Here is a 15,475-nt window from a genome sequence, read left to right on the forward strand (position 1 = left end):
AGTAACCATAGTTTTACTCTGGTATTTGTGTTAACTAACACACAATAACCACGACACTTACCAGGATTTTACCACAGTAACTGTTTTTACTCTACACTATTTGTAAAGCACAGTAACCACTAAGTTTGCCATGCCTTTAATATCTTTTTGTGATGTAATTGTAATTCAGTGTTTTTTCTGTCTTGCAGTTACGTCGGATTACATACTCCACAACCTGTAATCCAGCAGATCTTTAAAGAAGCCATCTCTTGTAAAATCTCTCTCTCTCTCTCTCTCTCTCTCTCTCTCTCTCTCTCTCTCTCTCTCTCTCGCTCTCGCTCTGCTAGAATTAACAGGGAACTTCAACTCCACGCTCCCAATGCTGATATTGAAGAAGCTGTCAAGGGGGCTGAACAAGTCCTTCAAAGGATCAACCCTTCACAGGTAATGTTGAAGACTCTTAGTTATAACTGGTTTGCTTTAATGAACGCATCCTTATATTATGTGTTAATCAAATATTTTGGTCACAGATCATTTTAACACACTGTCTCAACATGTTTATATTTCAGGAAGGCCTGTCATGAGATTTGAATTTGACCATCTTGTGCATTTATGAAGAAGACCAAAAGCTGCAAAGGCAAACACTTCCAATGGTACGTCAGATACATTTTTCTCAGCATTTGATGTTTCTTAAATTTTGGTTCACTTAGCCCATCAGGAAGAACACTCAACAAAGAGCATGTTGTAGTAGTAATAATTCATCCAATAATCATATTATATTGCACAAGCGTACTTGTACAAAATTCTACAACTTTTACTCCTACTGCTGTTATTGGCTATTACCACAGCTCCCATCAGATTGTGCCCATTGTAAGAGTGTTTATATCATGAAGTTTAAATGAAGTCCATTGTATTTTTTATTAATCTTTACAAATTGGTGCCGCCTCTTCCTGTTTCAACAGTACATGATATCTGTCCACACCTCATAGTCTGCCTTTCTTTCTATGGTGATGTTACTGAACACATCTGTCTTAGAAGCAAGAGAATGGAAATCCTAGTTTAACTTTTCAAGTGCTACAAATCAGATCTTCAATGAATTTGGGCAATCAGATCACTTAAAGTTGTTCACACAAAGACCAATAACTATAATGAGAAGTATTTTAGCATCCACACCAACAGACAATACTGTACAATTACTGCTATGCTCACTGCAGTTACAGTATGTTGTATTCTGCCATTTGTTGTTGTCAGTGTTTTTGTTGTTCATAATGTGATAAATTATCTTTGTTTCTTCTTGCAGGATTTCTCACAGATTACTTAATCATTCTTCATCAGCTCTTCACAATATCAGCCCATTCAAAAGCTTCCAGATCTTCCTCTCTTGTGTGACACATCTGCTCTCAGTCCTTTACTGCCAACCTCCAGTCTTAGCATTTCTGCTTGTATTAATTTTTCCTCTACATTCATCACTCCAATCTCTACTATAAGCACTCCTGTATATATATATATACACATAATAATAATAATAATTATTATTAACCATTTATTTGTTTTGCATTTATTCACAATAGAAGCAAACAATGATTACAGGATATATGTTTTTAAAGGTGATAATTGTAAAATATTGGAGCATTGTTCTTAATCATTTTTGCCTATTTGGTTGATAAAGGGAAGAAAACAATATATTTTCAACTGTAGCATTGATTATTCTTTGGCATCTTTTGTCAGGATTTCTGTAAACAAATTCCCTTTTTATTTTTGAATATTAAACTTATGTTTTTTGAAGGGAGTTTGTTGCAATTTTGTTTGTTTGTTTTCACTTAGTTACCTCTATGCATTTTTTTTTTTATCAACTTTTCTTTTTTTTCATAGTGGAATAAACTGGAGAGAGACTGTTCTGGGCACTATGTTTATCTGCGAAAATTTTGACATATCAATAAACACTGTAAAATGACTAGACAATGAGTGATTGATGTCATGATGTTTGTTTGTTTGTTTTCTATTCCTATAGTTCAACTGGTGGATCTAAGAATGGCAAGTTTTTAGGGTCCATTTCCATGAAACGTAGATGTGATAAATTGTTTACCTTTAATACACTATAAATACATTGTAAATATTACAGAAGGAAAATTGAGTAGTAGAAAAATATTGTGTTTAAATAATCTTCAGAGGTGTTTTTTTTAAGCAAATGAAACATTTTGACATTTATTTTTCACACAGTATATGCACACTTTTGAGTTTAAGTACTGTACACTAATATTAGTGTAAACAATGTAGCCTATTCAATACAATGGGAATCATTATACCTTCGTTAAAACACAAAACAAAAAAAAACACCTTTAATCAACGTATTTCTTGCTGCATCAGGGTAACTGCAGCTTCTGTCCATTCACTACAGGAACCCGGAAGCTCCCGGCATAAATGACCATATATGTACAAGTTAGTGTGACGCCTCTGCTCAACTGGGTTGCCATTGGCTTTGACGTTCCCTTGGCTCTCGCAGAACTCGCTGTGATTGGACTATCTTTTAACCCAAATTATAAACCGCTTAATGTTGCAAAGTCCGTTTGACTGTAATTATTACGTCAGTAACACCTTCAGTTAACAATGCAGTGTTGCTATGTCGTGAGAAATTACCTCTTTACCGAAATCGTAACCCTAACCCTAAGCACAACTCCAATAAACTCCAAATACCAGCGCTAATATTACTCGCGTTCTAACGATAGAATGGCAGAGGCTTATGGGTAATGTAGTTTAAAATGTTTAATAATTAAAAAATGGGAAAATGCAATCTTTTTTAACAAAGGGTAATCTAAACATGTTCATTGTGTAAACATTAATGACATATTTAAGAGGCAGGCTGAAATTCGATATTTTACTAAGTGCACTTTTTTAAACACCTTTATACCACCTTTCCATATATGTTTGAAAACTCTGTCCAACATTATTTAATTAGCATAGCATAAGTAGTTGTCCTGCCATTTTTTTCTTTGACACTATAATCAGACTTTGATTTACAGCCATTTGAAATTTACATTTTTTTGCTCTTCTAGGGGACTTTACTGGGCCCTTGAAGATGGAAGGGCAGTAAAACATACACATACCTTTTCTCATCATGGACAACAGACTGTGCTGGGTCATAATTTTTACGTTTTTCTTTTCAACAAATTGCCAATATGTAAGTTGTAAGTCATGTTTATCTTAGAATAAGAATAGAACCATAAAAATATACATCAGTGCCTATTTGGAATAGGCTCCAAATATTGAATTATATCAGGTGCAAGGATACAGTATTGAAAGTAAACAAAGACACCAATTTAAACAACCAATACATACTGTGACACTTCATTGTACTTTCACAGTGTCAATGTGTCATTCAGTAAGACAAGGTACAGAGAGTGTGTAGTTTATAGTGCAAAGCCATACAATTCATGCAATGCAAAGAATCATATATTAAGAGCTAATTTGTGTCTCTGTGTAAAATACTCCTCATATTTGTCCTCCTCGGGTACTAAACATCAGTAATGTGCATGCTCATCTTGCTTATTATACAGTACTGGATTCATGTTGATCTTTCCCTTGTCCATCACCTTCAGTTGTACATGAAATTCCTGCAGCATTATAGTCCATGCAGTATCTTCTAATGCAGCTTTCAGCCTGCCCTTCATCTAACTGAATGTCATTAACGTAACCAAATGTTCATTTCTTAATTAAAACACATTTATCTATTGTTTACAAAATTAAATGGTGTATTTACCAAACACCATTCTTAATATAGAATTTTCACCCTACTTTATTATCCAACACCATGTGCAGTACTTTACTGGAGGATACAACATAAAGACAACTAAAGTAGTGTATTAAGACAAATGATATACAATTTTTAACAATATTAAAAATGGGTTATGTTAAAACCATGTTTTTCTAATCAGATGAAACTATGCAAATGCATGCATGGTGAAATGTCTTGAGCCCCAAAGAATCACATCAAGTTTTTAGAGCTCTCCTGCTTTTCTTCCTCTTCTTGCTTGTCCATGTCCTGGACATATCATAATCTTCCATGTCATACATTTTTTTTGCAGTTGTTATGCAGCACCCTACAGCACAACTGATGAACAAAAGACATGTAACTAATTTAAATCAAATATCTTTATTGTCACAATACAATGAACACAAGTATACAGGTGATGAAAGTCTTGGGTGCAGACTGCAGCGTGACAGTATGGATGACAAATGAATTAATTCATGAATATATATGAAATACAAATTCTGAATATATATATATGCAACACACATATATAAGGGACTCAATTCAGGTAGAGAACAATATATGTTAAAAATTATGCTATACAAAGAGCATGAATTGAAAACAATAATAATCACAGTACACATACATCTCTGCAGTATAGCACGGTATGAAATAGTGCAAACAGAATGTCAGGGTGCATAATAATATTGAGTCCAGTCAGCATAACTGATAAGAGTGCAGGGCATATGAGGTTGGTGGGGTGTGTATGGTTTTACTGGTATGAGTTCAGTTCAGTCTGATTGCCTGTGAAAGGAACTTGTCTCACTGTCTGCTGGTGTAGGTTCTGTGATAACGTCTACCTGATGGTAACAGTGAGAGCAATCCATGGCTCGGCTGGCTGGAGTCTCTGACGGTCCTCCTCACACTCCACCTGGTCTAGATGTCCTGGAGGGCCAAAACATATATTTAGGTTATGGTAAATCAATAAACAATATATAGTATTTTTATTTATAATTGTTGCACTGGACTTAACATTGATTCTTGTTGGTGATATTGGCCAAAAGAATCCCACCACAACTAGCTCTCGTTGTTTAGCTATGATGTTTACTTTTACAGGCCGTAACATCTGAGCTGTCGCAGTAGAGCGGTTTGTGAATGCAGTCTTCACAGAAGATAACTGATGGGTTCAGGTAGCAGTGATGCACTCGGTGGCCATTCAATTGATATCTTCATCAATTGGCTTCATCTTAATTCAAACAAACAGACAAAACAATAAGTCAGCAATAACAGCAATAACCATTCTAGAGTAATAGTGTTGGTGAATACAGTTGCAGGTGTCAGTACTCACCATATTCAGTCATTTCCTTCCCAAATCACAGAGATGATGCACAGCTTATTTGCTCATTTTAGGAGCTATAAAAAAGATGTATATGTGAAAAACTATAACTGCGGACTTGAAAAGTCTTTTGAGAGGTCAACATCAATGTTGTACCACACATAACTGCATTGAATTCAGACATACAAATGGAAATGTGAAACTTTTCACCTTTCTGTCTTTTCTTTTGGGGCACAAGAAGTCCATGTTCATTCCTCATTTCTTTAGGACTGGTTTGACTGATTTTCTTTGCGTTTCTGGTCTTCAGCTGTAAAACAAGAAAATATTTATTGACCCCATGTTTAATCATTATTGTTGTTTAAAAATATAAATAAAGCAGATATCATTATATACTTCAAGCACAAGTTCCTTGGCAACTCTAGTAGGCTCCTGAGTTCATCTGTACACATCAGATTCAGCGTCTGAGAAAATGCCATCATGCAAACTCTCAGTTTCTGCCTTACAACAGAGCATAAAAGAATGTGTGAGTGAGGGAGTACAGCATGAAGATGAAGTGAAAAAGGCAGAGAAAGGCAGAATTTTGTGTATAAATTTAACAGAATGAGGGGAACATTTAAGAGATTTAAGAGAACAGTACTGTCTGTTGGTGTGGATGCTAAAATACTTCTCATTATAGTTATTGGTCTTTGTGTGAACAACTTTAAGTGATCTGATTGCCCAAATTCATTGAAGATCTGATTTGTAGCACTTGAAAAGTTAAACTAGGATTTCCATTCTCTTGCTTCTAAGACAGATGTGTTCAGTAACATCACCATAGAAAGAAAGGCAGACTATGAGGTGTGGACAGATATCATGTACTGTTGAAACAGGAAGAGGCGGCACCAATTTGTAAAGATTAATAAAAAATACAATGGACTTCATTTAAACTTCATGATATAAACACTCTTACAATGGGCACAATCTGATGGGAGCTGTGGTAATAGCCAATAACAGCAGTAGGAGTAAAAGTTGTAGAATTTTGTACAAGTACGCTTGTGCAATATAATATGATTATTGGATGAATTATTACTACTACAACATGCTCTTTGTTGAGTGTTCTTCCTGATGGGCTAAGTGAACCAAAATTTAAGAAACATCAAATGCTGAGAAAAATGTATCTGACGTACCATTGGAAGTGTTTGCCTTTGCAGCTTTTGGTCTTCTTCATAAATGCACAAGATGGTCAAATTCAAATCTCATGACAGGCCTTCCTGAAATATAAACATGTTGAGACAGTGTGTTAAAATGATCTGTGACCAAAATATTTGATTAACACATAATATAAGGATGCGTTCATTAAAGCAAACCAGTTATAACTAAGAGTCTTCAACATTACCTGTGAAGGGTTGATCCTTTGAAGGACTTGTTCAGCCCCCTTGACAGCTTCTTCAATATCAGCATTGGGAGCGTGGAGTTGAAGTTCCCTGTTAATTCTAGCAGAGCGAGAGAGAGAGAGAGAGAGAGAGAGAGAGAGAGAGAGAGAGAGAGAGAGAGAGAGAGAGAGATTTTACAAGAGATGGCTTCTTTAAAGATCTGCTGGATTACAGGTTGTGGAGTATGTAATCCGACGTAACTGCAAGACAGAAAAAACACTGAATTACAATTACATCACAAAAAGATATTAAAGGCATGGCAAACTTAGTGGTTACTGTGCTTTACAAATAGTGTAGAGTAAAAACAGTTACTGTGGTAAAATCCTGGTAAGTGTCGTGGTTATTGTGTGTTAGTAAATACAAATACCAGAGTAAAACTATGGTTACTATGGTAAACCCATAGTAAATGTCGTGGTTATTGTGTGTTAGTAACTACAAATACCAGAGTAAAACTATGGTTACTATGGTAAACCCATAGTAAATGTCGTGGTTATTGTGTGTTAGTTAACACAAATACCAGAGTAAAACTATGGTTACTATGGTAAACCCATAGTAAATGTCGTGGTTATTGTGTGTTAGTAAATACAAATACCAGAGTAAAACTATGGTTACTATGGTAAACCCATAGTAAATGTCGTGGTTATTGTGTGTTAGTAAATACAAATACCAGAGTAAAACTATGGTTACTATGGTAAACCCATAGTAAATGTCGTGGTTATGTGCGTTACAAAGTCCAGAGTAAAACTACGGTTACAGTAGGAGAAGCATGGTAAATATGCTGTAGTTACTGTGTGTGTATTGGCTACACATGACGTGGTCAAGCAAAAGTTAGGCTAGTATTGTAAAAATATGCTAAATGTGTGGACTTTTTACACGATCACGATTATCACGCGATATTGGGTTGGGTGCTTTGTTGTGCTTGTATTAGTCATGTCTAAAAGCTGAAGACCCATATGTCACATCATAAATTTATTTAAAACTGCAACAGGTCTATAAACAGTACAGGTTAGCTTAGGCTAATGACAATGGTAGGCTAGCTGAGCAGCCCACTGACCCATAATTGGAGCATAAACTGCCCTTTAAAAACACGGCCCTGTCTAACGTGATGCAGAAATACTGAAATAATTAAAACAATACGCTTAACCACGTGATATCATTACAAAAAGAAGAATAAAAAAATATATTTACCCTTGCTTACCTGTTTGAAGGTGTACGCGCATCAGGTGAACTGAACGAGCCTCGCTAGTGACGTCACTGCCGCTGAAGATGATGCGTGTTATTTGGACGCATCTGCTCTCCACCGAAATTAATGGGAAGGATTGGCGTATCATATGCACGCAAAAATGGCATTTGGCGTATGCATTACACGCAAATAGAAAGTGTAAAGTCGTGTTATTTATACGCAGACTGATGAGAACGGGTTGCGTGGATCACTAAAGTGTTGAAATCAGTTTTGTATTTCGTATGACCTAAAGACGTTGTCTGACACTGATTTTTGTTTCAGATCTCAGCAGTCCTGAAGGCATCGCTATTGACCATCTGGGCAGAAACGTGTTCTGGACAGACTCCATGATGGACAGAATTGAAGTTTCCTCATTAGACGGATCCCATCGCCGTGTCTTGATTAACACAGGCCTGGTTAACCCCAGAGCCATCCTAACCGATCCCACCAACGGGTGCGCGACTAACTAGATACAACCAGCATCTAAAATTAATAACTAGAGATTTGACAAGGAAAGATAGTTGGACAGAAATGCAACATAAAGATTGATAAGGATTAAGAATGATAATCTGATGCTTATAAGTGATGTGATTCATTACGGTCTGTGTAAAGACATGTAAATGCCAGTTCAGAAGCACTTCTGTGCAGCCTTTGCTGTGTAGAGCCATCTTTACTCTTCAAAGGTGGCACAGAAGCGCTTCTGAAGTGGCATGTAAAGGATTTTTACACAGATCGATTAATGCTGTTCAGAGATGAAATCAATGCATTGACACAACAATCACAACTGTGTACTGTGATGCTAGGGGCTTAGGTGGGTCAGAGCAGGCATAATTTAGTCTGGACTTTATGCGGCATTATGTCTTTACACTGAATTTTGAGCAGGCACTGAGCAGCCTCAACTTAGCTTTGTAAACATTAAGTTAAGGTTGCTTTGTGCCAGCTCAAAATAAATACATAATTCTGCATAAAAGCCAGACTAAATTATACCTGCGCTGTCTCTAGTATCTAAATATTGCTGTGTAAATGCATTCATGCCACCTCTGAGTTGCATTAAAACATTGTGTACAGACAAATGAATGCTAGTTTAGAAGTGTTTCTGTGTCAGCTTTGCTGTGCAATGCCAAATGTACTCTACAAATTTTGCACAGAAGAACTTCTGAATTTCTTCTGGTTTTACTTTTAGACCATGATTACAGTTTCGTTTATATACGAGTATATAAAAGCATGTTTATACTCATTCTTGGCATTAAGAATTTGAGTACCTTTCATTTCTGCAGTGAATTAGTTATTGCACAGTGTTTTGAAGGTCTGTTTCTCTCTCAGCTACATCTACTGGGCCGACTGGAACAGGGACGCCCCCAAAATTGAGATGGCTTACATGGACGGCACAAATCGAAGAGTCCTGGCCAAGGTGGATTTGGGCCTCCCCAACGGTTTGACTTACAATCCTCAGACGTCTCTGCTGTGCTGGGCGGATGCTGGTGCGGCTCCAGTTCACTGAGAAACATTTACAAGTGCAAGAAAGTCACAGCTGTTTGGGGGGACACATTAAAGCCACGCTCTGTTTAGTCAAAGCTTTGGTGTTCATGATGGTGTTTGGTGTTTCTGATGCAGGTACACATAAAGTGGAGTGCATGAATCCACAGCAGGGCCGTCGGATGCAGCTCATGGAGGGAATTCAGTATCCCTTCGGAATGACTACTGATGGAAGGAACCTCTACTACACGGACTGGACAAGGTGAACTTTCACTTAAACAACATCACACTTTAATGAGACATTTATTGAGTGGAAGGTCCTTTAAATGTTTTGAAAGATGTATCTTTATTTATTTAATTTATTTGTTCAAAAATACTGTAAAAATGTGAAATATTATTACATTTTAAAACAGCTGTTTACTATGTGAATATCTGTTAAAGTGTAATTTATTTCTGTGATGCACAGCTGTATTTTCAGCATCATTCCTTCAGTCTTCAGTGTCACATGATCTTCAGAAATCAGAATAATATGATGATTTACTGCTCAAGAAACATAAAAATAATAATAATAATAATAAAATAATTATAATAATAATAAAAATAAAAAATAAATTATATATATATATATATATATATATATATATATATATATATATATATATACACATTTATAAATATATATGTATTTATTTTAGGTCAGTAAAAAAAGACTAATATTGGGAAATTTTATTACATTTTAAAACAAGTGTTTTATTGTAATATGTAACATATTCCTGTGACACAAACCTGCAAATATAAATTTTTATCTAGTTAATAAAAAGATAATATAATTAATACTTTTATGCACCAGGGAGGCATCACATTGATCAAAGATCAGTGAAGATATTTACTGTCTATTTATGTAACAAAAGATTTCTATTTCCAATAAATGCTGTTCTTTTGAACTTTCTGTTCAATCAATCAATCAATCAATCACCTTTATTTATATAGTGCTTTAAACAAAATACATTGCGCCAAAGCACTGAACAACATTCATTTGGAAAACAGTGTCTCAATAATGCAAAATGATAGTTAAAGGCAGTTCATCATTGAATTCAGTTATGTCATCTCTGTTCAGTTGAAATAGTGTCTGTTTTAATTTGCAATCAAGTCAATGATATCGCTGTAGATGAAGTGACCCCAACTAAGCAAGCCAGAGGCGACAGCGGCAAGGAACCGAAACTCCATCGGTGACAGAATGGAGAAAAAAACCTTGGGAGAAACCAGGCTCAGTTGGGGTCAGTTCTCCTCTGACCAGACGGAACCAGTAGTTCAATTCCAGGCTGCAGCAAAGTCAGATTGTGCAGAAGAATCATCTGTTTCCTGTGGTCTTGTCCTGGTGCTCCTCTGAGACAAGGTCTTTACAGGGGATCTGTATCTGGGGCTCTAGTTGTCCTGGTCTCCACTGTCTTTCAGGGCAGTAGAGGTCCTTTCTAGGTGCTGATCCACCATCTGTTCTTGATACGTACTGGATCCGGGTGACTGCAGTGACCCTCTGGATCTGGTGGCCACGGTGACCTCGGAACAAGAGAGAAACAGACAAATATTAGCGTAGATGCCATTCTTCTAATGATGTAGAAAGTACATCGGGTGTTATGTGAAGTGTTTCCGGTTCCGGTTTACTTAGTTAATGCATCCTAAAAATCCTTTAACGGATTTGGATATTAAAAGCATATTAGTATGTTATGTGTATGCCAGGTTAAAGAGATGGGTCTTTAATCTAGATTTAAACTGCAAGAGTGTGTCTGCCTCCCGAACAATGTTAGGTAGGTTATTCCAGAGTTTAGGCGCCAAATAGGAAAAGGATCTGCCGCCCGCAGTTGATTTTGATATTCTAGGTATTATCAAATTGCCTGAGTTTTGAGAACGTAGCGGACGTAGAGGAGTATAATGTAAAAGGAGCTCATTCAAATACTGAGGTGCTAAACCATTCAGGGCTTTATAAGTAATAAGCAATATTTTAAAATCTATACGATGTTTGATAGGGAGCCAGTGCAGTGTGGACAGGACCGGGCTAATATGGTCATACTTCCTGGTTCTAGTAAGAACTCTTGCTGCTGCATTTTGGACTAGCTGTAGTTTGTTTACCAAGCGTGCAGAACAACCACCCAATAAAGCATTACAATAGTCTAACCTTGAAGTCATAAATGCATGGATTAACATTTCTACATTTGACATTGAGAGCATAGGCCGTAATTTAGATATATTTTTGAGATGGAAAAATGCAGTTTTACAAATGCTAGAAACGTGGCTTTCTAAGGAAAGATTGCGATCAAGTAGCACACCTAGGTTCCTAACTGATGACGAAGAATTGACAGAGCAACCATCAAGTCTTAGACAGTGTTCTAGGTTATTACAAGCAGAGTTTTTAGGCCCTATGATTAACACCTCTGTTTTTTCTGAATTTAGCAGTAAGAAATTACTCGTCATCCAATTTTTTATATCGACTATGCATTCCATTAGTTTTTCAAATTGGTGTGTTTCACCAGGCTGCGAGGAAATATAGAGCTGCGTATCATCAGCATAACAGTGAAAGCTAACACCATGTTTCCTGATGATATCTCCCAAGGGTAACATATAAAGCGTGAAGAGTAGCGGCCCTAGTACTGAGCCTTGAGGTACTCCATACTGCACTTGTGATCGATATGATACAACTTCATTCACTACTACGAACTGATGGCGGTCACATAAGTATGATTTAAACCATGCTAATGCACATCTGTAACAGCAATATATATCTTCAAATAACATGGATGGCCAATATAATTAAAGAAATATAATGGATGAAACAGAGAACAGTGAAAACCATCCTTACCTTTTCACAAGGAAAATAGAACTGAATTAAACAACAGCTCCACCCATGTGAAGAAGGGCTCACTCACACAATGAAATACACATAAAACACAGATCCCCCCTAAGGCTGGGAGAAACATATTACATCTTGCCTACATATAAAAAAAATCATGAGGCAATAATGATTGGTTAATAATAACACTGTTAAAATATATAATGTAGGCAAATACAAAGTAAACAATTTATGTACATGACTGGTAAGCAGTGGTGTCAAAAGTATTGGCATTCATTACTCAAGTAGAAGTATAGATACTAGGGTTTAAAAAGACTTTTGTAGAAGTTGAAGTATCAACTCAAGCTTTTTACTCAAGTAAACGTGTAAAAGTACTGGTTTAAAAAACTACTTAAAGTATAAAAGTAAAAGTAATGTAAGGGAAAAAATGCCATTAAGAACAAAAGCTTGGGCCGTGCCACAGGGGCCTATGGTGCACTACTCCACCTCCTCAAAACAAACATTTTTCTAAAGGCCATAATTACTGTAATGTTATATTAAAATGTTCATGCTGAAAAATTTGGGATGCACTATAGGCTACCTCTTTCAGCCGCATACATGCCCATTGAAAATGAACGCATTTTAGTACAATGCAAATACATTAAAGTACTAGAGATATGATGACAAGTTGCCAGTAAGTATTGTTATGGTGCAAAAAGTCAAACTTCAGAGGCAAGTCATCAATAACCTTTAATGGAATGTAAATGTACATCCAAGCTTAGCTGCAGGAATCTGCGAGGGCAATGGACAAGAACATTGGTGCAGGTTTAGTAACAATTACACTTTTAAGGTTGTCTATATACAATAAACTTTATAGTGCTGTCAAAATGAATGATCAATCCAAGTGAGAAATCAAAACAAAAAATGAAAAATAACTCATAATCCTGATACCTTCTTGATTGATAGCTTCTTGTATTCACTATGTCCAGTGTGGGAGGGGTAACGAGTTACAAAGTTGGTATAGCCTACTTATCACAACATTGTCAATCGCGTCATCAATCGCAAACGATAATTTATTAAAACGTCTCGCTACAGCAACTACCTACAGTAGCTTAATTTGTGGAGGAGGAAGAGAAAGTACTCATTTGGTAAATGAGCCAGTGAGAAATAATAACTTTTAAGTAAGGTCCAGTGCCTTTTCGATACTTTTATAATGGTACCGGTGCCTAAACCAATACTTTAAAAAAAAAAGAACCACAAAAAAAAACTATGGATAACATTACAGAACATTACAAATATTTAAAATAAATCCATAACTTTCACCTTGAATGCTCTCATTTTCCAAGATGTGCCTCCCTTAATCTAAGGCTAAAAAATGTCATTTACAATCTGGGTCATTATTTAATACAAAAGCACACATAATGTTTCTACTGTATCTCTGTCACTCACTCTGATATTTAGTTAAGATGAGTGCTGTCTGTCACTGTCTTATATCAGTTCTGTGAATTACTGTATGGTCATTCTTTATAAAGTAGCTACAATGTCGTTTTTAAAATACAGTACTGTGCAAAAGTCTTATGGAAAAGAAAAAAAATAGTATTTTCACCCAAAAAAGGGTTTTAAGCCAGTTATTTATATCTTTTGCTGCAGTTTGTCAGCAGGAAATATCAGTTTGCCATTAATTTTAATAATAATCTAGTGCGATTTTGAATGCACAAGCAGTTTGATATTTTATACTGACACACTACAGCAAAATATATAAATAGCCGAACACCATTCTTTTAAGTGAAAATACTAACGTGCCTGATTTTGCACAGTAGTGTATGTATAAAGTACGTATGATTAAGTTAAGTATATTTAAATAATTATAATTAAAGTATGTGTTCGTTGTGTTAAGGGCTAGATTGTCGCTGGAGGAAACGGCTGTGGTGTGATGAGCTGTGACAAGCGAAAACTTTACAGTAGATGAGAAAGCGACTGCTTCTTCGTGACCTTTTGTAAACCGTATTTATGACAAAAAAACTGCACAGATACGGACATTCTAACAATCTATCGATAAACACACACCTTGTGTCCTCTGTCTCTGTTTGAGCTCACGCTGCTCCGCCGCGGTCTGCGGATTGAAGAGCGCGCTGAAAGACGGGAGGAGACCGGTCTGACGCCGGTTTCATATGAAATTTAAGCGGACGGACTCTGAGGCGATCGGATACCGGTTCCATACCCAACCCTACTTTTAAGAAATATATTTTTTCATAAACGAACCCAAAACTGTCTATGTCCTGGCTGGACTGTGATGTGATTTGTGTCACGTGCAGGTGCGATGGATCGCGTACAGACCAATAGGGTGTCGGAATGGTATCTGTTTATACTTCTCATCCAACCACAATCCAATTCACTCCATCCGGATGGCGCGATTTATCTGGATAGGTTTTTTTTTTTTTATGATGACAAGCCGGAATGAAAACAAGCCGAAATGAAATAGCAGTAACGAAGTTATTTTTAAAATGTAAGGAGTAGAAAGTACAGATACTTGCCTGAAAATGTAAGGAGTAGAAGTAAAAAGTCGGCTGAAAAATAATTACTCGAGTAAAGTATAGATACCCCAAATTTCTACTTAAGTACAGTAACGAAGTATTTGTACTTCGTTACTTGACACCTCTGCTGGTAAGATGGCGCCAGTGTGTGGGGCAGGCCGTCTGTTGTCTCTAGCCTTAATCGTGTTTGCAGGGCTCTCAAGTTTTGAACTGAGTTCAGAGTGAGATTTTGCCCGCGGTCGCGATGGCGGCAGGGGTTTGATGGGGACGGGTGTCTGATCTCATAAATGACACATATTCTTACAAATAAAATAATATTTATTTAATTCAGCATTTATTTGTGTGTGTGTGTGAGAGAGAGAGAGAAAAAAAATGGTCAGTGCTGTTTATAGTAGGTGTTGGTAGCTGGTTTTGAGGCCAGGGGTTGGTGGCTCCCATTTGAATCACTGTGGTTCCAGGCCAGCCATTTTTCACAGTTCCATCAAGTGCTAAACTGTTCCTGGTTTAGGTCTTGTTTAATCCCACCATGGAGAAAACCCTCTCAGCATAGGTATTTGAATGAGCAAGCACTAACACTAATGCAGCTATTTTAGAAAGCCTCCCTGCTTATGTCCCTCACACCTTGATGGACACAGGAGTTATCTGCAGACTAAGCACCAGTAAAAAGAGCTGGTGGTTCCCATTGTGATGAATGGTGATCGGGTTGACCACTCCTTCTTAAAGGAACACCTACAGGTGGCTGCTCTACATAACCCTCTCTTTTTCCCTGTTTCCAGTGGGTTCTCCACTGTTTCCTCTATGGTCCTCCACAGTCTCTTCCATGCACCCATCCTCTACTGGCACCCTAACTCCCTCCCCTACTGTATTCTCCACAGCCTCCTCCTCTGACCTAGCCACCTTTTTAGGGAGCTGGGCCCGCATTCATAAAGATTCTAAGAATCCTC

General features: G+C 36.9%; 1 protein-coding gene and 2 long non-coding RNA genes across 20 annotated transcripts in view; 2 read left to right on the forward strand and 1 right to left on the reverse strand.

Annotated features, from left to right (window-relative positions):
• LOC128025858 (uncharacterized) overlaps nucleotides 1-1,906 on the forward strand; it is a 43,714-nt gene extending 41,808 nt beyond the window's left edge. For 2 of the 4 annotated variants that reach the window (XR_008186271.1, XR_008186272.1), the window contains exons 2-4: nucleotides 327-423; nucleotides 549-632; nucleotides 1,280-1,906. This is a non-coding gene — a long non-coding RNA (uncharacterized LOC128025858). The remainder of the gene's footprint in view (nucleotides 1-326; nucleotides 424-548; nucleotides 633-1,279) is intronic. The other 2 variants (XR_008186269.1, XR_008186270.1) reach the window with 2 other exon arrangements.
• The window catches only part of LOC128025857 (uncharacterized), a 43,920-nt gene extending 35,757 nt beyond the window's left edge, over nucleotides 1-8,163 (reverse strand). The window contains exons 1-8 of one of the 15 annotated variants that reach the window (XR_008186255.1): nucleotides 7,674-7,956; nucleotides 6,439-6,675; nucleotides 6,230-6,313; nucleotides 5,457-5,557; nucleotides 5,274-5,370; nucleotides 5,076-5,140; nucleotides 4,761-4,973; nucleotides 4,111-4,672 (exon numbers count right to left, since the gene is read on the reverse strand). This is a non-coding gene — a long non-coding RNA (uncharacterized LOC128025857). Of the gene's footprint in view, nucleotides 1-4,110; nucleotides 4,673-4,760; nucleotides 4,974-5,075; nucleotides 5,141-5,273; nucleotides 5,371-5,456; nucleotides 5,562-6,229; nucleotides 6,314-6,438; nucleotides 6,676-7,663 lie in introns of those variants that run through there. The other 14 variants (XR_008186250.1, XR_008186260.1, XR_008186256.1 and 11 more) reach the window with 14 other exon arrangements.
• Nucleotides 1-15,475, forward strand: part of LOC128025855 (nidogen-1) — a 118,148-nt gene that overhangs the window by 64,835 nt on the left and 37,838 nt on the right. The window lies entirely within an intron of this gene.

Source organism: Carassius gibelio, chromosome A13, assembly GCF_023724105.1.
Source record: "Carassius gibelio isolate Cgi1373 ecotype wild population from Czech Republic chromosome A13, carGib1.2-hapl.c, whole genome shotgun sequence".
Classification (NCBI taxonomy): domain Eukaryota; kingdom Metazoa; phylum Chordata; class Actinopteri; order Cypriniformes; family Cyprinidae; genus Carassius; species Carassius gibelio.